Below are 23103 nucleotides of genomic sequence, written 5' to 3'. Positions count from 1 at the left end.
CAGACTCAGTGAGAAGAAGAAGTGGTAGGGTGACAGGTCCAGGGTAAAAGACACCTGGATGAAGATTCCATGGGGGAAAGGATGGGGGCAGGGGGGGAAAATGTATAAACTGATGAAACAGGTGATTTGATAGTGGGAGGTGACAGGATGGACATGGGGACAGTAGCAGGTGCAGGCTCAAAGGAGAGGACAAGTGTGTGAAGGTGGATGGTAATAGGTGCAAGGATAATGGGGGAGGGAAATTCAAGGGTGACAGAGTAGAGGAATGGTTATATGAACATCTAATTTAGGAGGAGAGAAGCAATAAACAATATTCTCTTAGTTTTGTTAATTACTTGCTGCAACTGCATACTAACTCTTTGCAATTCTTGAACACGGCCCCTTGAGTCTGCTCTGCCATTCAATCAGATCATGGCTGATCTGATTTTAACCTCAATTTCACATTACTGCCAACCCCAATAACCTTTCACCTCTTGCTAATCATCTGCCTTAAAAATTATCAAAGAATAATTTCTTGGGGTGGCACGGTAGCAGTGGTTAGCACTGCTGCTTCACAGCTTCAGGGTCCTGGGTTCAATTCCTGGCTTGGGTCACTGTCTGTGTGGAGTTTGCACATTCTCCTTATGTCTGCATGGGTTTCCCCCAGGTACTCCGGTTTCCCCCCCACAGTCCAAAAATGTGCGGGTTAGGTTGATTGGCGGTGCTAAGAAAGTGCCCCTTAGTGTCTAGGGATGCGTAGGTTAGAGGGAATAGTGGGTATAATATGTAGGGACATAGGGGTGGGGCTTGGGTGGGATTGTGTTCAGTGCAGACTCGATGGGCTGAAGGGCCTCTTTCTGCACTGTAAGGTTCTATGATAATCACTGTATTTTTCTGACAAGCTCTCTGTTTCTTCTTTGATACCCCACCTTACTGTGCGGTTACTGTTAGGGAGCCTGTAGACTACTCCCATAAGTGACTTCTTATCAGTCCTCATCTCTACTAAAGTTGCTTCCATAGATGGAATTTTACCAGCATGTCTACCTGAAGTTCATATAATCCCACTTGCGGCCAACAGAGAATGCTGATCGGAGCCTCCCCACAATCAGGGCAGGCATACCAGTAAAATTCTGGCCTTTTTCTTGGTTTCCTGAACTTAGGTCATTTTTTTAAGTTTATTCATTAGTGTTACAAAGAGGATTACATTAACAATGCAGTGAAGTCAGTGTGAAAATCCCCTAGTTGCCACACTCACTGAGGGAGAATTTAGCATGGTCAATGCACCTAACCAGCATATCTTTCAAACTGTGGGAGGAAACTGGAGCACCTGGAGGAAACCCACACAGACACAGGGAGAACGCGCAGAATCTGCACAGACAGTGACCCAAGCCGGGAATTGAACCCAGGTTCCTGGGCCTGTGAGGCAGCAGTGCTAACTACTGTAAAAAGGAGCACATAATACAATTCTGAACTATGCAACACAGTCAATGTAAAACTGTGATATCTCAAAGTGAAAGGACGGTCTTTTCAGGTGGGTGGAGTTAAGGGTCAGCTATTAGTCATAAAAAGGGACAGCCTAATAGGGGCAACTGGACAAGAACCATCCTCAATTGTGTTCTTCTGTCTATGATGAGGCCCACACAGCAGCAAATTTGTTCCCTGGCTCATAACATTGAGATTCCAGCAAGGTGTGGATCTACCATTCATTGTGTCATTTGCCATCTGCTACAGTCAGACTCAGAGGGAGGAAGATGGATTGTCTCCAAGGGGCACAGTTGGTGGATGGCAGCAAACTCAACTCCAAACCTCTATCCACCCAGCTAAATGGTCACGGCTGATAAGGGATCATGCTTCCTTTCTATGCTGCAAATCTATAGAATCTCAAGAGTAATGGAGGCAAAATGAGCAATATCAGAGGGAGGGTTGACACACATGACTCTCATCACCCCAGTCAAAGAGCAATGTCTCCATACATAGCCATGTAGCTGGAGGAACACATATCTGGTTCTCCAGGATGTCCTTCACCTGGGAGAGGTTCGGTTTAGATAGAAGCCAGGCGCAGGGCTTAGCACTGTCTCCATTGTGAACCTGGAATAGAGAAAATAAATATTAAGCATATTCCTTAATTGAATGAAATGTGTTACCCTGTGGGCACAACTGACAATTGTAGACTAGCAGCATCCTCACTGGCTTCCTGAGGGGAAATTTATCTTGCCTTCAGCAAAGGAATGGTGCTGCTTCTCCCTGGTTAGCCTGGCGGCTTACTCGTCTTATGGGGTGAGCACTGGAATGCTGTCTCTGGACTTGACCCACTCCCTGTTATTGTGGTTTTCTTGTCCTGCAGAAAGACAGAAGGATTGTCATCCCAATTGGTGTATGAGCAGTTCATGAGCATGCACTCAGCTGCTGAGTCCTTCCCAGTAAGTGATTAACAAGTAGGTTGTTCTGCAATTAACAGAAACTTGAGAGCATGGAGCGTCTGGCATACATTCGGTGTCGATATCCCAACTGCAGCAACCCAAACTCCAGTCATGATTGAATGGCGGCAGACTTGATGGGCCAAATAGCCTAATTCCGCTCCTGTGTCTTATGGTCTTATGGAATAGATTATGTGGCTTACCCAGCAGATCATTCGTCCTTTCCCTCCTTTGTTGGTTGTTTCTTTGATGGACTCCATGGACACTATTCTTCACTGCAACCCCACCCAGGCAGTGCTGCCATCTCTGAGAAACAGCACCCTCTACCTTTACTGGATGGCTTGGAGGAGAATCTCCAGGGAGATTCTGAACTGCAGGGCCTCAAATAGTGCATTCTGGATCACTCTTATTGATAGAATCTTGAAGGGCAAACTAGAATGAAACCCCTGGCATGCCATGAATGAACAGCTTGTCTGGGTGTCCTTTAAATATTGCACTATATCCTTTGACTCTGCGAGGCAATGGAAAAGGTGGCAGTTGCCCGCCACGAGATTCAGTGAGCTCCTTGCAGATGCGCAGACGAACAACACATGACCGTGCGTGGTCAGTTACCCCCTGCCCCCCGGCAGGAATCACTCCCACTTCCACATCCGTCACCAAACCTCGACTCCAGATCAGAAGATGCCACCATAGCAGCTAAAACAGGAGTGAGAAATATCACATTAAATATTAAAGTCTATTGATGCCAAACTCAGCATATCATAATATTCGAAATAAAAATGTAATGAATGGGTTTCTTACTGAAGCAGCTTTGCTTCTGCTAAATCAATAATCTGATGTCAGATTTTTTAAACTTTCATTTTTTAAAGCTGTAAACTGCTCAAAGACTCAGATTTATATCAGTATAATATAATCATGGAAACACTGTAATACTGCTCTGCTGGGAGATGAAGATTGGAGATCAATTAAGAAATTCAACTTGCATCCGCATTTTTCTGGTTAAGTCAAACATCCTCTGTCTACATACTAATATTTCAGAACAGCTGACAGTCCATCATGCTGAAATGTGGATGAATCATACCTGGTAACCAATAAACATTCCTTTACTCCCATTTTGTTCAGTTTCATTCCAAAAAAGATCTCTGCCTTTTCATCATCCAGATGCTTCCTTCCATTAATGCCTCCACAACTTGACATTAATTTTCCTTTACCATCAGCTGACAGGATGGTGTGTTCACAATGGAGATAGTAGGTTGAATCTTCCTTTCCCAAGGGACAGTAAGAAGTCTCACAACACCAGGTTAAAATCTAACAGAGTTATTTGGTAGCACAAGCTTTCAGAGCACTGCCCCTTCATCAGGTGAGTGGGAGTTGGGCTCACATACAGGGTATATATAGACACAGACTCAATTACAAGATAATGGTTGGAATGTGACTCTTAACAGGTAATCAAGTCTTTACAGGTACAGACAATGCGAGTGGAGAGAGGGTTAAGCAGACTTGAGACAATTCACACCTCTTTAAGCTGTGCTTAACCCTCTCTCCACTCACATTGTCTGCACCTGCAAAGACTTCCACATTCCAACCATTATCTTGTGATTGAGTCTGTGTCTTTATATGCCCTGTTTGTGAACCAAAGTCCCACTCACCTGATGAAGGAGCAGTGCTCCAAAAACTCATGCTACCAAATAAACTTGTTGGACTTTAACCAGGTGTTGTGAGACTTTTTACTTTGCCCACCCCAGTCCAACGCCGACACCTCCATATCTTGTTTCCCAAGGGAGGATATTATCCCATAACCAAACACCCCACTGTAGTGACCTTAGCCGCAGTATGAAAATTACTGTAATGATATAAAGAAAAAAGCAAAATACTGTGGATGCTGGAATCTGAAACAAAAACAGAAAATGCTGGAAAATCTCAGCAGGTCTGACAGCGTCTGTGAGGAGAGAAAAGAGCCAACGTTTGGAGTCTACATGCCCCTTCGTCAGAACTGGTTCATGATATTACATGCGACTCAACCCAAGGTCTCCAGTCTATAACCATCTCATCCATTAGCACTGTAATTGTTTGACTACCAGGTACGTTAATTATACAGGCAAGACCTGCGGGCAGGGAATGTGGCATACGTGATTTTACCGTGCTGGAGATTCTATAAGAAAAGGGAGGGGAGTGTACAATAAGATTTCAATTAAACCCTCTACATAAGTGTTCTGAGTCGCCATACAATTAAATTTTACAACCCAGTAAGAGCTGATCGCTCTGTTTATTCACTCCTCAAATGATTTAATGTTCTCCAGTGCATACATACACTAGTTATTTCACCCTGACAATGGCTGTGTGTAAGTAATTGTGATTCTGGGAGACCTGACAGACTCGTTTATTTTTATTTTCACTGAAGAACTTATGGGTACACAGCTAAATGCAAATCTCGTATATTTCTTTTGTGGAGCAGGTTGTGTTGTACTCTTTAGTGTCTTGCATAACATAGCCTGCTTGCTAAAAGCTTTTTCAGACACAGCATCTTGGAGTAAGCAATGTTGTTTGTCAACAGAAATGTTTTGCTATTAACTGAGAGTATTTTTTTTTAAGTGTTGAAATATATTGTCCCACGATTGAAGACTATTATAAATAATTCTATTTTTGCATAGGCTATCTCCCTGTACGTTTAAGGCTCCATGTGGTACAATATATACATTATCTGTATTATGGTTTTGTACTGAACCACAGCAGCTCGGGAACTATGATAGAATATTGGCAGTTGGATGCAAGCAAAGCAATTCTGGGTGACCGACTAGGTCCTGTTGCAATAGTCATTCTCCCGTGCATTTATTCAAAAGGAGCTGCAGAGACATATTAACAGCTGGTTATCCAGCCATACAACTGGCATTGTGAATTGACTCCCTGTTAATGGACTTCAATGGAAATTCATCAGGGTGGGCAATTCAGTTGGCTACACTTACCCCCAACCCTAGGAGGTGGAACCCTTTTTCGAGTTTCTGACTCTAAATGTATGACAAATGTTCTGTTCACTTTACAGCCTCAGTACTGGCCAATACATCTGTTTTTCATTTGCTGTTACATCTTAGGAATTTTCCTGAATGTACAAAATCAAGAACTGTAGTCGACCACCAAAAAGTGCAATAGGAAATAATCAGAATCCTCCGCTTTGTACAGTTCAGTGATCATCAGGTGAGTTCTGTGGCCATGCATCTGGAAGAGAAAATAATCTCCAGTTGCTACAGTTAGCTAAATGATGCAAAGGGAAGGTGTAGACTGACATTAATTAGCCACTTCCGTTGATCTCTTATAATGAGGCTTTTCTTCACTTTCAGTCACTCCCAAGGCATTGGCCATTGCCAAGCTGATCCCACTGCAATAGCTAGCTGGAGTGCAGAGGAGGTTTACTAGGCTGATGCCGGAGTTGAGGGGGTTGAGCTATGAGGAGAGGCTGAATAAACTGGGCTTGTACTCGTTAGAGTTTAGAAGAATGAGAGGAGATCTCATTGAGACGATGATGAATGGGATGGATAGGATAGAGGTGGAAAGACTCTTCCCGCTCAAAAAAGACAATAGGATTAGGGGGCACAGCCTCAAGATAAAAGGGGGGTGGTTTAGAACGGAGTTGAGGAGGAACTTCTTCACTCAAAGGGTGGTGAATCTCTGGAATTCTCTGCCTGTTCAAGTGGTGGAGGCTGCCTCGCTAAATATTTTTAAGACGCGGGTTGATGGGTTTTTGATACGAGAGGGGATTAAGGGTTATGGGGAGAGGGCGGGAAAGTGGAACTGAGCAGCGACAGATCAGCCATGATCTTATTGAATGGCGGGGCAGGCTCGAAGGGCTGGATGGCCTACTCCTGCTCCTATTTCTTATGTTCTTAAAAACTTCTTTTACCGTATAAGGCTGGGACTTGCTGTTTGAATACCATAGGAACATAAGAAATAAGAGTGGGAGTAGGCCACTCAAGACTTCTGAGCCTGCTCTGCCATTCAATTAGATCATGGCTGATCTTCCACTTCAACACCATTTCCTGCACTATTTCCATTTCCCTCAATGTTTTTAATATATAGAAATCTATCAATGTCAGTCTTGAATGTACAATGTATGTGGTCTGATTAATATGTTTGCAGATGACACAAAGATTGGGGGGACTGCAGATAATGAGGAGGATTGCCAGAGGATACAGCAGGATATAGATTGGCTGGAGACTTGGGTGGAGAAAAGGCAAGTGGAGTTTAATCTGGGCAGATGTGAGATGATGCATTGTGGAAGGTCAAATGCAGGAAGTAGACAAGAAATGCGAGAATCCTGAGGAACATTAGCATACAGAGGGATCGAGGCATACAGGTCCACAGTTCCCTGAAAGTGGATAAGATGGTCAATAAGACAAAGGGAAGCTTGTCTTCATCAGTTGGGGCATGGAGTATAAAAATTGGCAAGTCATGTTGCAGCTGTATAGAAATTTAATTAGACCACATTTGGAAAATTGTGTACAATCCTGGTTGCCACACTACCAGAAGGGTGCGCAGACTTTGGAAAGGGTACAGGAAAGGTTTACCAGGATATTGGAACTTCCTGATTTGGAAGATATTAGGTATGAGGAGAAATTGGACAAACTTGATTTGTTTTCACTTGAACATCAGAGGCTGAGGGGTGACCTGATAGAAATTTACAGAATTATGAGAGGCATAGACAGAATGATTAGTCAGAGTATTTTTCCCAGGGAAGAAATGTCAGTTATTAGGGGGATGGATATAGGTTTAAGGTAAAAGACAGAAAGTTTAAAAGAGATGTGAAGGGCAAGTTTTTACCACTGAGGATGGTAAATGCTTGGAATGCGCTGCCAGAGGAAGTGGTAGGAGCAGTGTTTAAGAGTCATCTTGACAGATACGTGAGTAGGTTTGGAATAGAGGGATCTCAACTGCATAGAGGCAACAGGTCTTTAGTTCAGAAAGTTTAGTTTATGTGTTAGTGCAGGCTTAGTGGATCAAAAGGCAAGTTCCTGTGCTGTACTGCTCATTGTTTTCTTTGTTCTATTCAATATTTCCTCATAGGATAATTCTTCTACCTCCGGAACCCAATGAGCATTGCCAGCAGTGCTACCTCACAGCATCAGGGACCCGAGTTCAATTCCAACCTTGGCCGACAGTCACGGCCCGATTTTACCATCAAGTTGCGCCCATTCCTGGGCACAAAAACTTGGTACAGTCGGACGTGAGGTGAGTATCGTGATCCGCGCCTGCCTCCGCACCCGTTCCCCCCTTTACCAAGGGCCAAAAGTGGCCACCGTCGGGATGGTGCCCGAAATGGGAGCGACGTCAATTTAAATCTTGCCAACTCTGCGTGTGATTGGTGGGGGGAAATGGGGGAGGGAGGAGGGGGGGGTTCACTGTCATTCTGTGTGTGATTGATGGGGGGAAGGGGGGTTGCTTCCACTCTGTGTGTGATTGGTGGGGTGGAAGGAGTGAACGGGGCGGCGATCGGTTTGGGTAGCGGGAGTACGGGGGTTAAAAGGGTCATTAATTTTGTGGAGGTGGCGCAATGTCTGTGGGGGCCGGTGGTCGGGGGGGGGGGGGGGGGGGGGGGGTGCGGCCGGGGGGGCTGCATTTTCTGGCCCAGGAGCAATGTTGCAGAGAAGTGTTTTTCTAATTTGTTTTACTAGACATGCACAGTTGAAGGCTCTGATCAGAGCTGCAGTAAGCCTGTCCATAGCACAATTCAGAGTTGCTAATATTCTTTCAGACAGAGTGCATGTGGGGGTGCCTGAGAACGGGTGTAAAAGTCGGATCTGAAACACCCCCAGTTTCAAGTCCGCCTAGCACTTAGAACTAAAATGGTAAAATAGGGCCCTCAGTGTGCAAGTTCTTCCTGTGTCTTTGTGGTTCCTCCAGGTGCTCCGATTTCCTCCTACAGTCCAAAGATGTGCAGGTTTGGTAAATTGGCAATGCTAAATTGCCCCATAGTGCTCCGAAACATCTACGTTAGGGGGATTAGACATGGTAAATGCGTAGGGTTACAGGGATAGAATAAGATGCTTTGTCAGAGACTTGGTGCAGATGTGATGGGCTGAACTTCTGCACTGTAGGGATTCTATGATTTTCTGAGATGCTTAAAAAGTCTATGTAGCATTCCTCTGTCTGTTATTTAAGTGGAGGAATTAATGCTTGCATTGGAGAACACCATTAGAAACATATTTGCCTATATCAGCATCAATGATTTCTACTGAAACAATGTACATTTATATAGTGCTTTCAATAAATGCCTGAGAATACTTTGCAAAGAGGTATAAGGGAAATAGATGTTTAGGCCTGGAGGAAATGCTTTAGTAGATGTAATCGAAAAGAAATGGGGCTTTGGAAGGTTGATGGCAAGAGACTTAAGAAGCTCCAACATGTAGAAACATGTTGGCTAGGTAAAGGAAAGAGGGAGTTATAGAAATACAGAGGCTGGCCAATGGGTAATTTGGGAGAGGATATCAAATCCAAAGATGTGTGGATTAGATGGTTTGGCCATGCTAAATTGCTGTTTACTGTCAGGGGGACTAGCTAGGGTAAATACATGGAGGTACAAGGATTGGGCGTGGGTGGGATTATTCTCGGTGCAGACTCGATGGGCCAAATGGCCTCTTCCTGCACTGTAGGATTCTAAGATTCTAAGCTAGAGGAGATGAATTTGGGTGGTGCAAGGTCATGGCTTGATTCACAGATAAACATATGATTTGTTAAGAGGCAGGAGCAACACACTCTCATTTGCATTGTTTGATTTCAAAGAATTGTTATAGCGCAGAAGGAGATCATTTGGCCCATTGTGTCTGCCCTGACTATCTAAATGAGAATCATTACTTAGTGCCATTCTCTTGCCTTTTCCCCATATCCCATATCCTGCACATTGTTTCTATTCCAGTAGTCATTTAATACCTGTTGAATGCCTCAATTGATTCTCCCTCCACCACACTTCCAAGCAGTGCATTCCAAACCCAAACATACATTAGATGGAAAAGTTTTGTCTTGCATTCCATTTGTTTCTATTGAAAATCACTTTAAACCTATGCCCTCTCATTTTTGATCCTTTTATGAGCAGGAACAGTTTCTCCCCATTTACCTGTCATGCCACCTCATGATTTTGAACATCTCTATCAAATCTCCTCTTAACTTCTTTCTTTCCATGAAGAACAGATCCAACCTGTCTAATCCATCCTCACAACTGGAACCATTCTTGTTATCCCTGGAACCAAGCACTTGCATTTGTAGAACTGGGAACTGACAACAATGTGGAGGTGCAAATAAGCAGTCTGAGGCTATAATTTTCATTATTCAATTATTGAACTGGTGAACAATACAAATTAATACCTTCTTTTTGCTGTTGACAACTAATTTGGTGAGCAAACTGTCTCTGCACTTTCAATTGTAACTGCAATATATCAATCAAAATTAGTGCAAGACTACAATTAAACCTCCACTTGCTTTTTGAAATGTATTATCTTTCTATGACTACAGCTTACTCTGTTGCTTGAAACTTCATTCTCATTTCATCATCACCGTTCCAAATGTCAAAACAAACCATTCACCTAAGACCACCAGCACACACATCTGTACATCTTTAACCATGTCCAACTAAAACTGCTACTTAACTAAATCACCGAATTAAATTACAGATTTGATTTTGCACTTCCTGCGTGGCTCTGTATGTAAATTTTATGCCGTTTTCCCAATTCTAAAGTAGACAAAGTGATTATGGATAAACACAGGTGGGCTGAGAAGTTTCTTCACAAACTGAAATGGCGACTGAGTCAATGAGCTCAAAAGAGAAAATTCTGGAAAAGCCCAGCAGCATTTTTAAGGAGAGAAAAGGGCTGATGTTTCAAGTCCAGATGACCCTTTGAGCTTTGACAAAGGGTCATTTGGACTCGAAACGTCAGCTCTTTTCTCTCCTTACAGATGCTGCCAGACCTGCTGAGATTTTCCAGCGTTTTCTCTTTTGGTTTTAGATTCCAGCATCTGCAGTTATTTTCTTTTATTAAGTCAATGAGTTGATTCATTTCATAGTTCAGTGGGAAAGTATTAACTAATTCTTCGTTTGAATGTAAGGAAATTGTTAATTGGAGTAGTAAACTTTTAATAGATGATAAATATTGAAATGCATTTTTTTGGATAAGTTGCATGTTGGTGCATATACAACTGGGTTAGCCTGTACACCTTTAATTCATTGGTCTACCATTGCTTCCCCAGGCTTAAGTTGGTATACCTAATTCCAGAAACTAGTCATTTTAAACAGAAAATACATTTTTTTTTGTTTACTTATGAATATTTTCATTGACAGTGACTATTTTAGAGACTAGAAAAAGAAACTCCTTTTAATACTGCATTCTCCCAGCATGAAACAAGCAGAAATCCCAATTTGGCCAAAAATATAAATACTACAAAATTGTGAAACTGTAACTGCAAGCACTCGAAACAGTCATCAGGAAATTGCTGTGAAGAAAACATAAATCAAACATTTCCAGTGTGGCCAGAGGAAGAATCCATTCCATCTGAAGTGTTAGGCATCACCGACTAATCCTTTCTGATTTCATCTATAGGTTCGACCTTTTTGTTTCATGGCAATGACCCTGTCAGTTTCTGAATGCTTGTGCATCCTGGCAAAATGAAACAGAAGGCAGTCACTCACTAACACTGATAATCTATGCAACATAAAACCAACTTCAATCATTTATGGACAGAATAAATGTTGGAACTGTAGGAAATTTAACGGAAGTTTATAAGATGTTAACATCTGATATGTTCAGATTAGCTTTCCACGAAGATCATTGATTCCCATGCTTCTGAGTGATTTTTGCATTTTCTCAGCTAAAGGCAGAATGAATTCCTTAACTAAGACTATTTGCAGACTTGACCATCTTTTGTAATTTAACTCAACACGCACATTGGGAACGCAAGTAGAAACAAAGTAAATAATATGTCGAAGGGTTGGAATTAGCTGTCATGATTAAAGATTATAAAAGATATTGCCTGGTTCGGAGGGTATTAGTTATGAAGAGAGATTGGACAAACTTGATTTGTTTTCACTTGAACATCGGAGGCTGGGGTGGGGTGGGGGGGGGGGGGGGGGGGGGGGCGGTGGCGGGGGGCGACCTGATAGAAGTTCACAAAATTATGAGAGGCATGGATAGAATGGTTAGTCAGAGTCTTTTTCCCAGGGTAGAAATGTCAATTACTAGGTGACATAGGTTTAGGATAAAGGGAAGAAAGTTTAAAGAGATGTGAGAGGAAGTTTTTTTATGCAGATGGTGGTAAAAGCCTGGAATGCACTGCCAGAGGAGCTGATAGGAGTAGATACAATGGCAATGTTTAACAGTCAATATTGCAGTTGCTGGAATCTGAAACAAAACCAGAAAATGCTGCAAAAACTCAGTAGGTCTGACAACACTTGTAGAGAGAGAATAGAGCCAACATTTTAAGTCTGGATAACCCTTGATTTAAAAATTATATTGAGACTCATCCTAAGCCCAACAGCAATGCTAGGTCAGACTCAATGGGCTGAATAGTCTACTCTTGTACTTACTCTTGTTCTAAGCTCAGCAATAAATGAAGGAACTAAATAAGCTGACTGGGCAATGTTAATAGTAGCAATTACAATTGACAAGCATGAATAGGCACTCTTTAGAGCATGAAGACATAATTCTCAAAATTTCCGTTCAAAACGCAATTTACAACTAGGTTAAGAATTGGCAGGCGAATCTTGCGATAAGTTGTATTAATTGGAATTGTCAAAGCCACTTTGAGGAAAGGACATAAGAATGAATAAATTATACTGATTCTGGGAGAAATAGGTAAATGGATGGGGCAAAGTTAAATATGAGTAAAGATTTAACTAATTTGTCGGAATTTTAAAAAAAAATTACTTTTACTATGCAATGCTCTAAAAATGATCACTAAAATAATTGTGTATCATCTTAATTAATCATTTATACTATGTCTGACTTTATTATATGGTTTTACTGCATAAATGTAAGGTTTTACAAGAGGTTATTAGCATTGAAAAATGGATGGTATATACTGGAGTGACAATATGCACTGTACTCAGTAATGAAAATATGAAGAATTGGATAATATTACATGGTTGGATTCGGATTATGTGCTTAAATGCTCTCTTGATTAGATGTGGAAGTGATTTAGAACATTAGATTACGCTTTAATCAGAATTGCACGTGGCTATGAGTCAGTGCTATAATAGTAAATTGTGAACATTCTTAGATGTAATGTCCAGCTTCGTACAAGTAATCGGTATGATTGGAGGAAGCATCTAAAAGTAACCCCAACCCCATCCTGCCCCTTGCAACCACGGGAAGGACATCAATGTTAACAATGGATTGCCTGTCCAAATTAATAAAAGAAGAGGGCTTCCATTTGTTTTCACAACCTCATAGAGGTCAGAGGTTTATAGCGTGGAAACAGGCCCTTTGGCCCAACTTTTCTATGCCACCCTTTCTTTTAACCTCTATGCTAGTCCCAATTGCTTGCCTAAGACCTATATCCCTCTATAATATTCTTATCCATGTAACTGTCTAAATGCTTTTAAAAATAAAATTGTACCTGCCTCTACTACTACCTCTGGCAGGTTTTCCACTCACCACCCATTTGTGTGAAAAAGTTGCCCCTCTGGACCCTTTTGTACCTCTCCCCTCTCACCTTAAACCTATGCCCTCTACTTTAAGACTCCCCTACCTTTGGGAAAAGATGTTGATAATCTAGCTGATCTATGCCCCTCATTATTTTATAGACCTCTATACGATCACCCCTCGGTCTCTTATGCTCCAGGAAAAAAAGTCCCAGTCTATCCAGCCTGTCCTTTTAACTTAAACTATCAAGTCCTGGTAGCATCCTAGTAAATCTTTTCTGTATTATTTCTAGTTTAATAATATCATTTCCATAATAGGCTGACCAGAACTGTACACAGTATTCCAAGTGTCGCCTTACCAATGTCTTATTTAACCTCAGGTTGTTTGACAGCACGTGAAGTACACTGAATAAATAAACAGTTATTTAAATTATATGTACAAAATCAGGAAGAGGGAGGCTGGTGCTCAGTTGAAAAGCAATCTATCGGACACCGTGGGCTCGAGTGTACTTTGCTGGGTAATGCAAAACTCGAAGTTTGCTGCAGTTTATACCCCTTAATAAATCATCTAAAAGAAAACAGCAAGGCCATTTACAAGAATGCTAAACATTAAGGAAAAGTTAAAGAGAAGGTAGAACTGCTTATTGATTAAGAAGGAGTTTTAGTTGTGGCAGGTGAAGGAATGGCAGAACTATTAAGTATTTAATGTACGGGTCTTGCAAATAGTGAAATTACAGATATTGGGGGAGGTTGTGTAAAGTTGTGAAGGATAATTCTCGTGAAACAATTTGTTCTGAAAAATTAGCAGTACACACCACGTTTGTAAAGTTTATAAATTTGGATGCAACACAGGATTGTAACAGGCTAGTTAAGGAGGTCAGAGAGAAGATAATTGTTGTGGGGAGTTGGATACCATTCAGCAGATCTTTGTATGTATTTATTAACTTCAAGAACTATACACATATATACAGTAAAGGTTTTCAGCTAGGGGCTATCTCCATACTTGCTTGTGCACACTGCTCTGTCCAACACTAGACTGACCCAGGTATGAGTCATGGTTCTCTTACATCATCATGTGCCGTATTCATTCCTATGTTAACTCTGTACATTCCAGGCTGCACAACCCTCCCCCCAAGTCTTTATCAAATGTATTTCAAGTTATTCTTTTTACACTCATGTGCTTGCATCATTGTTACTACCCGATCTTCCCCCCCTTCAAGTCTCTGAGGTTCAAGCGCCCTGAAAGTTTTATAACCCTTTCATGTCATGTTTGCACTTCTGTTGGAGGAGTGACAGACTCTGTTGTTGCAGGTAAACTCTTGGAGCTTATTCTGCCATCTGGGTATCCTTTTCTCCTCTTAAACTTTTATTGTGTGGGTCATTGCAATGTCTTCTGTGATGAAAGAAAATTTTTCCTGTTCTGAGGATGTGGTTTTTTTAGTAAGTTCACCTTTGCTGTATGGTGTGCTGTTGGCAATGGGTCATTGCTACATGATTCCAGCAGCATCAGTGGTACTGTCATCCTGACTAACAATTGTAGCGTTTGCTTTGTGGTCACCATGTTTACGTCATCATTGCCAGAGATTGTGGTTTTCTGATTATTGGTTCCTGTCTTACTTATCCTCCACTGGAAGTGTCACGATAATCATCTGAGTTGTTGGCTGGGCTGTCCAATGAGGGCTTCCCAACACCTGTAACAAAAATTAACAAGCCTGTTCAATGAAGACAGAAGACAGTTCAGAGTTGGAGTCCCAGTCAGGATATTGTCTCTTGTTTGACCTGCTGAGAACTTGCAAGTCTTTATAATTTGCATCTTTGGTTATCTTGATGCATTGTGTCATTTTGAGGAGACGCGGCGTTACATAGACATCTCTGCTCATAGGAAAGAAGACTGGTTATGGATGACATACATCAGCTCAGAGATTTGTTTGTTGCCAAACCTTAGTGATTACAGAATCATGCCTATGATGAATTTTCCAGGCCCATGGAGTGGTGTACCTGTTGTGTGAAGCCAGAGGTGTCTCAGCCATGGTTCTTTGTCCAGTAAGACTGTGACACTGACTCCTGTTTCCAATTTAAAGTTTGTCAGATGGTCATTAACCAAAATGTTTACATTACAATATGAAAATCCAGGATCTTTGATCTCATCCAAGAGGGATGACCATGTGTCCTCTTGGTATGCAGCCTGGATCTCATGAATCACCTTTGTGACTTCTGTACATTCAGCTGTTCTGGTCTTGCACAGTTCACCAAAGTGTCCAATTCTGTTGCATTGAAAGCATTGGACTGAAATTACACAACATAATTTTTGTCAGTGGTCGTTCTTTACTGATACACATGGCTCTGTTCAACACTGGACTGACCCTGGATACGGATCATGTACCCTCTTGTGGATGGTACTATTCACAGTCCCAGGTTAACCCTTCACATGTCAATCCTCTAAACTACAATAGTAAAGGCCCTGATCAGATTAATTTAATCCTCATTAGTTATGTACTTTTTTCTGGGAACTGTAGACTTTCCGTTGTAACCATTCTTCACAAAGAGAGAGGAGGATGCAATAGGCAAACCAACTAGTTTCCCATCAGTCGTAAGCAAACTTAGATTCGGTACTTCAAGATTAAATTTGGCAGTAATTAGAAAAGTCTGGGTTAATCAAGCATTAATTTGTAAAGACAAGTCAAATTTGAAGACATTTTAGAAGTCACCAGTTGTACAGAAAAGTGCATATGGGTTTTCAAAAGGCATATATCTCACAGGAGGATTTTTACAGAGATTCAGGTATGCAGTGTAAATGGAAATAAAGCAGCAAGGACAGAAAATTGTTTCTCGTTCATCAAATAAAGGACCAAGGAGAATAGGTATCCCCTGGCTTGGAACAGTTACAGGAATGGTATGCCCCACGGCCAGTGCCGAGTTGATATAAATAATTCGGATTGAGCAGAGTCCATTGCCTTAAAATATGTTCATGACAGAACATTCTACAGACTGGTATACAGAATGGAGAACTGAGATAGACATGACAAGGACCTAGAAAGATGAGTGGATACGCAAATATAGTTTAATACAAAGGAGATTGAGGAAACGCATTTTAGGAAAAAGAAGTAATCAGAATATGAACTCAACACACAGCTTAGGACAATCCAAGGGCATAAATTCATAGCATAATGCAATCTGACTGCACCATAGAACCCCTACAGTACAGAAGATATCGTTCGGACCATTGGGTCTGTACCAACTCTCTCTGATGTGGATGTGCCAGTGTTGGACTGGGGTAAACACAGTAAAAAGCCTGACATAAAAAGTTGGACTAAAACCTGGTGTTGTAAGACTTTTTACTGTGCCAACTCTCTCTGACAGTGTATTTTATCCAGGCCCTTTCTTGCACCCAACCCCTCACACATATACCATGGTTAATCCATCTAACCTACACATCTTGGGACATAAGGGGCAATTTAGCATAGCCAATCCATCTAACCTGCACATCTCTGGACTGTGAGGGGAAACTGGATGGGGAGTATGTGCAAACTCAACACAGACAGTTATGCAAGGTTGGAATTGAACCAGGATCCCCAGTACCATGAGGCAGCAATGTTAACCGCTATGCCACTACGCTGTTCATGTCATTAGTCATTAAAAATAGTATTGTAGTGACAAAGAGAACAAGGTGAATGAAATAAAAATAAATTTGTACAAATAATTAATCTGGCCACGGTTAGAATATTGTTACTCCTTTGTACCCCCATAATTAAAAAATTGTAAGCCATAGTTCATCAGCATGTTACAAAAGTTTAAAGTTTATTTATCAGTCTCACAAGTAGGCTTACATTAACACCACAGTGAAGTTACCGTGAAAATCCCCTAGTCGCCACACTCCGGCGCCTGTTCGTAAAATTTAGCACAGTCAATATACCTAATCAACACGTCTTTCGGACTGTGACATGAAACCCGGAGCACCCAGAGGAGACCCACACAGACATGGGAAGAACATGTAGACTCCGCACAGACAGTGACCCAAGCTGGGAATAGAATCCAAGTCTCTGGCACTCTGAGACTGCAGTGCTAACCACTGTGCCACCAGGAACACAAAACCAGTTATGAGGTGAGACATGGAATACTGGAACGGAGGAGAGAAAGTTAAGCTTTAATAAAGTTTCAAAAAACTTTGAGGGAAGAAAGTCTTCGAGGCGAATTTAAAGTCATCTCTAAGAATGTGAGGAGATAGATTAAACATTTTGTGAATGTTGAATGTTGAAGTGCTGGAATATGGGATGCTTTTCCAAAGGGAAAAGGCAGAGTCTTAAGGTGGAATCCATTATGTCTTTTGCAGGAAGATTAGATAAATATTTTTAGTGGAGTAAGCTGCAAGCCTATTTAGAGGAAAGGGAATGGGATTACACCAGCAAATAGCTGGTAAATATACAGTGAGCTGGATGATTTCCTCTTCCTGTAAACTACAATAGTCAGATACGGTTTAAATGATTAGTCATTAATTTTGCATAAAATAATCCTAGAATCCCTACAATGCCAAAAGAGGCCATTTGGCTAATTGGGCCTGTACCATCAATAATCCCACTTAGGCCCTATCTCTATAACCCAAGTATTTAACCTGCTGACCTGCTAATCCTGTTCTGATCGATAAGGGAATTAAGGGTTATGGGGAGCAGGCAGGAAAGTGGAACTGATCCACTTCAGATCAACCATGATCTTATTGAATGGCGGGGCAGACTCGAAGGGCTAGATGGCCTACTCCTGCTCCTATTTCTTATGTTCTTATGTTCTAATCTCCCTGACACAAAGGGGTAATTGAGCATGGCCTATCAACCTAACCGACGCACCTTTGGACCATGGGAGGAAAGGAAACTGGAGCACCCAGAGGAAACCCACACTGACACAGGAAGAATGTGCAAGCTCCACATAGAAATTACCTGAGGTTGAAATTAAACCAGGTCCCTGGCACAGCGAGGCAGCAGTGTTAATCACTGTGTCACCATGCCGCTGAGCAATAAGCAATGCAACGTAGATGAAAACTGAGGTAGACTACCTATCTATAAGTGGTCTGATGGTGGATGAATGCAATATTGTATATGAGAAGGAATGTGATTGGAGTTGTATGGAAGAATAATGGTGACTCCGTCTATACTTTTCACTGCCTTGGAAAAGCAGCCAGCATAATCAAGGATGTCACGCACCCAGGACATTCTCTCTTCCACCTTTTACCCTCGGGAAAAAGATACAAAAGCCACGTAGCAACTGACTCAAAAACAGCTTCTTCCCTGCTGCCATCAGAATTGTGAGTGGACCTACCTTGTGCTAAGTTGATCTTTCTCTACATCCTAACACCACATTTTGCACCCTCCTTTCCTTCTCTATACACGATATGTTTTGTGTGTATTGCATGCAAGAAACAATACTTTTCACTGTTTGCTAATACATATGAAAATAATAAATCAAATCAAAGCAAATGGACAAAAATGCAAACTTGAACTCTGAGGCCAGCCTTAGTCTAACTATTTGCAGCATAGTCTTGTATTATCCAACATTTTACGATTATGCAAAATGGGGTATTAAAATGCTATGAAATTGCTGATTATACATCCTGCTTTAGCGTGGGGGAAACTACTTATTACAATTCATAATGAGAAACGTGTGTAATTATGAAAGTAAAATAACATGACAAAGTTCCAATAAATATGAACCTTATTGTTGTTATTAATAATTTAATTATAAAGAAAAAAACAATATAGCCAACCAATGGGAATTAATAAAGAGCAAATCGATTATGAATTGCTACAAATATCAGGCGATTGACTATACTACAAGGAACTAGACGCAAAGAAGCCAGTAGAAAAGTTGCTATATTAGAAGAATTAATCTTACATTTATCCACACAGCAAAAAGAAATTGGTGAGCACTTGAAAGTTGTGCAGCATTGAGGATAAAGCATAGATTTTATTAGTTAGGGACCGAGCATTTCACACTTGTAGGGTTATGTCCATAAATCATTTTTGCCAATCAACTGCCTAAAATCTCAGACCTGTACATCACATTCCAATACAGGATTTGTACATCCAAGCCTCTGGCCACTGGGACAAGTGTGCATTAAATTTAAACACTACCAGCAATGTTTTGACAGCAAGCAAGAAACCTTTGGTCAAATAGAAATGACTGATTTCAAGAACAATGAACTTGGGTTATCACCTTAGAAATCTACAGTGCAGAAGGAGGCCATTCAGCCCATCGAATCTGCATTGACCACAATCCCACCCATGCCCTATCCCCATAACCCCATGCATTTACCCTAGCTAGCTCCCCTGACACTAAGGGGCAATTTAACAGGGCCAGTTCACTTAACCTGCACATCTTTGGACTGTGGGAGGAAACCGGGGCACCTGGAGGATACCCACACAGACACGGGGAGAACATGTAGACTCTGCATGGACAATGACCCACACTGGGAATCGAACCTGGGTCCCTGGCGGTATGAGGCGGCAGTGCTAATCACTGTGCCACCGTGCCCACACACACACACACACACACACACACACACACACATACACACCACGCACCCCCCCCCATTTGTTCTCTGTGACCAATGTCAATACGTCTACAAGTTAAAGGGTAAGACGTCACAGCTATCACAGAGAATGGTATAACTGTTTGTAAAGAAAATTTTAACTGAGGCAGAAATCAAAGAATGGTTACAGGAGCCATTTGGAACATTGGGCGGACTTTTCCTGTCCTGCCCACCACAGGAATCGGAGTCACCGGAACACGGATCATGGAAAGGTCCGTTGACCTTGGGTGGGATTTTCTGGCCTTTGGGCAAGGCCAGCCAGAAAGTCCCACCCACCTTCTGTGTACTGGCTCCCTGATCTGATAATTTACCTGGTGCCTCTCCGACTTCTTCCCATAACCCTGCAGATTCTTCATTTTCAGATAATTAACCAATTCCCTCCTGATGCTTTAGTTGAACCTACTTCCACCACACACTCAGGCAGCACATTCCAGACCCGAAACACTCGCTGCTTCTTTGGCAAATTACCTTTGATCTCTCCCCTCTGGTTCCCAATCCTTCCACCAATGGCAAATGTTTCTCTCTATCGATCCTCACAATCTTGAATCGAAATCTCCTCTCAACATCCTTTCCTCCAAGAAAAATAGTCCCAACCTAAAATCCTACGGTGCTAAAGGAAGCCATTCAGCCCTTTGAGACTGCACTAACTCTCCAAAAGAGCAGCCTACCCAGATCCCCCCCATATCACCGTAACCCCACGTATTCACCATGGCTAATCCTACAACTTTGGACACTTACGGGCAGTTTAGCACGGCCAATCCACTTCACCTGCACATGTTTGGATTGTGAGATAAAACCAGAGCACTCAGAGGAAGCCCACAGAGAAACGGAGAGAATCATAGAACCCTACAATGCAGAAGGAGGCTACTTGACCATTGAGTCTGCATCGACCACAATCCCACCCAGGCCCTATCCCCATAACCCATGTATTTACCCTAGCTAGTCCCCCTGACACTCAGGGTCAATTTAGGATCTGCACATCTTTGGAGTGTGGGATGAAACTGGAGCAGCCAGAGGAAGCCCACGCAGATACATGGAGAATGTGCAAACTCCACACAGACAATCACCCGAGGGCGGAATTGAACCCGGATCCCCGACGTCGTGAGGCAACAGTGTTAACAACTGTGTCATCTGTTCTGCAAGTTGCCTTCATAGCTGAAGTTCCTTATTCCCCCAAGCATTCTTGTGAATCTTTTCCACATTTTCTCTGATGCCTTTGTAAGCGTGGTGCCCAGAATTGGACGCTATACTACATTTGAGACCGTACCAGTGTTTTATGCAATTACATCAGAGAAACTAGAATGAAACCAAGTGTTACACTGTGATGTTTTAAAAGATGTAGTTGTCCAAGAGAATACTTTGTAGTAACGCAAGATAGCACAGAAAATCAAATGTGATTATTCAAACAGCATGATACTGGAAGTTCAAGAGAACCGCAGAGTTTCTCAATGACATGTATCTACACAGATGTCTTGAACTGCAGCACTCAGTTATCTTGAAGGAAAGCAACATGCTAATAGGCCAATATTTATATTTGTTACACTTGCCCTGGCCTGTTGACTTTCCATGAATCTTTGTACAACAAGTTGCTGTTAATGAGAGATCGAGGTAGTGCACCACCCTTTACAAGCAATCTGGCAACCTGTGCTTAAAAAGACACTAAATTTAATTTCCGCCTTAGTGTCCCAGGATGTGTAGGTTAGATGAACTTGCCATGTGTGGGATAGGGATACAGGGATGGGGCAGCAGGGAGGATCCGGGTAAAAAATTTCTGTCAGAGAGTCGGTGTAAGCTCGATGGGCCAAATGGCCTTGTCTGCACTGAAGGGCTTCTATGATTTTGTTGCAAAGTAGAAATTTCTCATTGCCTAAGCTCAAACCTGAAGAACAGACAATTGGGAATGTCTCAGGGAGACACTAAAATCCCTATATTAGATTCCACTTTGGGGAGAGACAGAGACATAAGTGAGATCGGCAAAGAGTAATTAAAATGGAAAGGAGAATGGTGGATTAAAATGTCAGAAACAAACATGTAAGAACATATCTTCTTTCCATAGCCTATGGCTGAGACATGCTGTATTTGATAATAAAAGAGTATTCAAATCTTTTTGTATTGATTTATCACTTCTGAGAGAGTAAGGAATGATCCAGCAGTGGATTAACAATTTAGATACATGAATAAGATGGGCCAGATCGAAGGAAAAAATGGATTTGCACAATAGGTTATGGAACCCCATGTGAACAAAGAAAATTGTTTGGAGTTTAGGTCACAGAAATCGACAGATGTTGAATAATGAAGTATTAGAGATGAAGAGCAAGAATGACAAACAAGTGGAAAGTTAAAGATCTCAGTTGTAGCTATTGATTAGTGAAATGTCAAAAGTCTAGGGCATGTTGCACACATATTGTTCCTTGCTTAGACATAGTCAATTTTTAAAAGCAGCCTTTGCTTTATGCTAATGCACACATTCCTATCATTTTTCCTTTTATGCATTTTTCTCCTACATTAGGAAACAAGAAATAAATCATCGGGTTTAACAAAATTTGCAAAAATTTACTGAACATTTAATAGATATATCAAATTCTCAGAAATACAAAATTGTTATGGTGCAGAAGGAGGCCATTTGGCCCAACAGGTCTGCACCAACTCTTTAAATGAACATCACGGCTAAATCTAATCATCTAATGCCCTCTTGAATGCCTCTACCACTTAGAATCATAGAATTCTTACAATGCAGAAGGAGGCCATTTGGCCCATTGAATCTGCACCAACCTAGCATTTTATCTGGGCCTATAGCCACGCCCACCCAATTCCCATAATCCTTAATCCACCTCCCTACTCAATTTGGGACACTAAGGGGCAATTTAGTAAGGCTAATCAATCTAACACACATTATTCCTTTTATCCCAGCAATCCTTATGGACACAAACCCTAGTGAAGATATATCACTGTCACAACACTTCTTGCTTCAGTTTTCTTCTGGCAGACTTCTTAGCATTCAATCAATAGATGTTCTCTTCAGTTGGGATCTCTCTTTGAGAACACAAAAACTGAAATCTAAACTCACAATCGCTTTAACTTCAGAGCAAATACATGAGTTCCCTAAACTCAGTTCCTCGTCAAACTTTTTGCAAAATTTCTTATTGCAGAGATCAGACACTTTTTGGTAGGCACACGGTAACTGTTAGTGGCTTCCAGGATTTCTTTGAACCCTAACTTTTTCCACAACATGGAAGCACCAAACAGTTCCTGGGCCTTCTCCCGTGTCCCAGATATACAGTCAGCCTGCAGCAGATTTGCTATTTGCAATATCTTCACTGATTCCTTTCTTTTTTCTTAGCTGGGACTGGTTTCTGTCGCCTGTCTTTGTCCCTTATCTGGGAAATCTTCTTGGGCCTCTCCCTGCCCACCTTCCTTGTCCCTCTCTCTGTGACATTTCTTGGAACATCTCCCTTCTCCACTCTCTTATCTCTCTCTCTTTGACATTACTTTGAACCCCTCCCTGCCCCCCT

The 23103-nt window shown here is 41.8% G+C and overlaps 1 long non-coding RNA gene across 1 annotated transcript in view; it reads right to left on the bottom strand.

Annotated features, from left to right (window-relative positions):
- Positions 1 to 1383: 1383 nt before the first annotated feature.
- The window catches only part of LOC145353634 (uncharacterized), a 113285-nt gene continuing 91565 nt past the window's right edge, over positions 1384 to 23103 (bottom strand). Inside the window, exons 2-3 of the long non-coding RNA XR_013888749.1 lie at positions 2195 to 2317; positions 1384 to 2067 (exon numbers count right to left, since the gene is read on the bottom strand). This is a non-coding gene — a long non-coding RNA (uncharacterized LOC145353634). The remainder of the gene's footprint in view (positions 2068 to 2194; positions 2318 to 23103) is intronic.

The sequence above is a fragment of the Carcharhinus amblyrhynchos genome, chromosome 16, assembly GCF_965287045.1.
Source record: "Carcharhinus amblyrhynchos chromosome 16, sCarAmb.v2.hapA, whole genome shotgun sequence".
NCBI classification, from domain to species: domain Eukaryota; kingdom Metazoa; phylum Chordata; class Chondrichthyes; order Carcharhiniformes; family Carcharhinidae; genus Carcharhinus; species Carcharhinus amblyrhynchos.
This window is presented reverse-complemented; position numbering and strand designations above follow the sequence as displayed.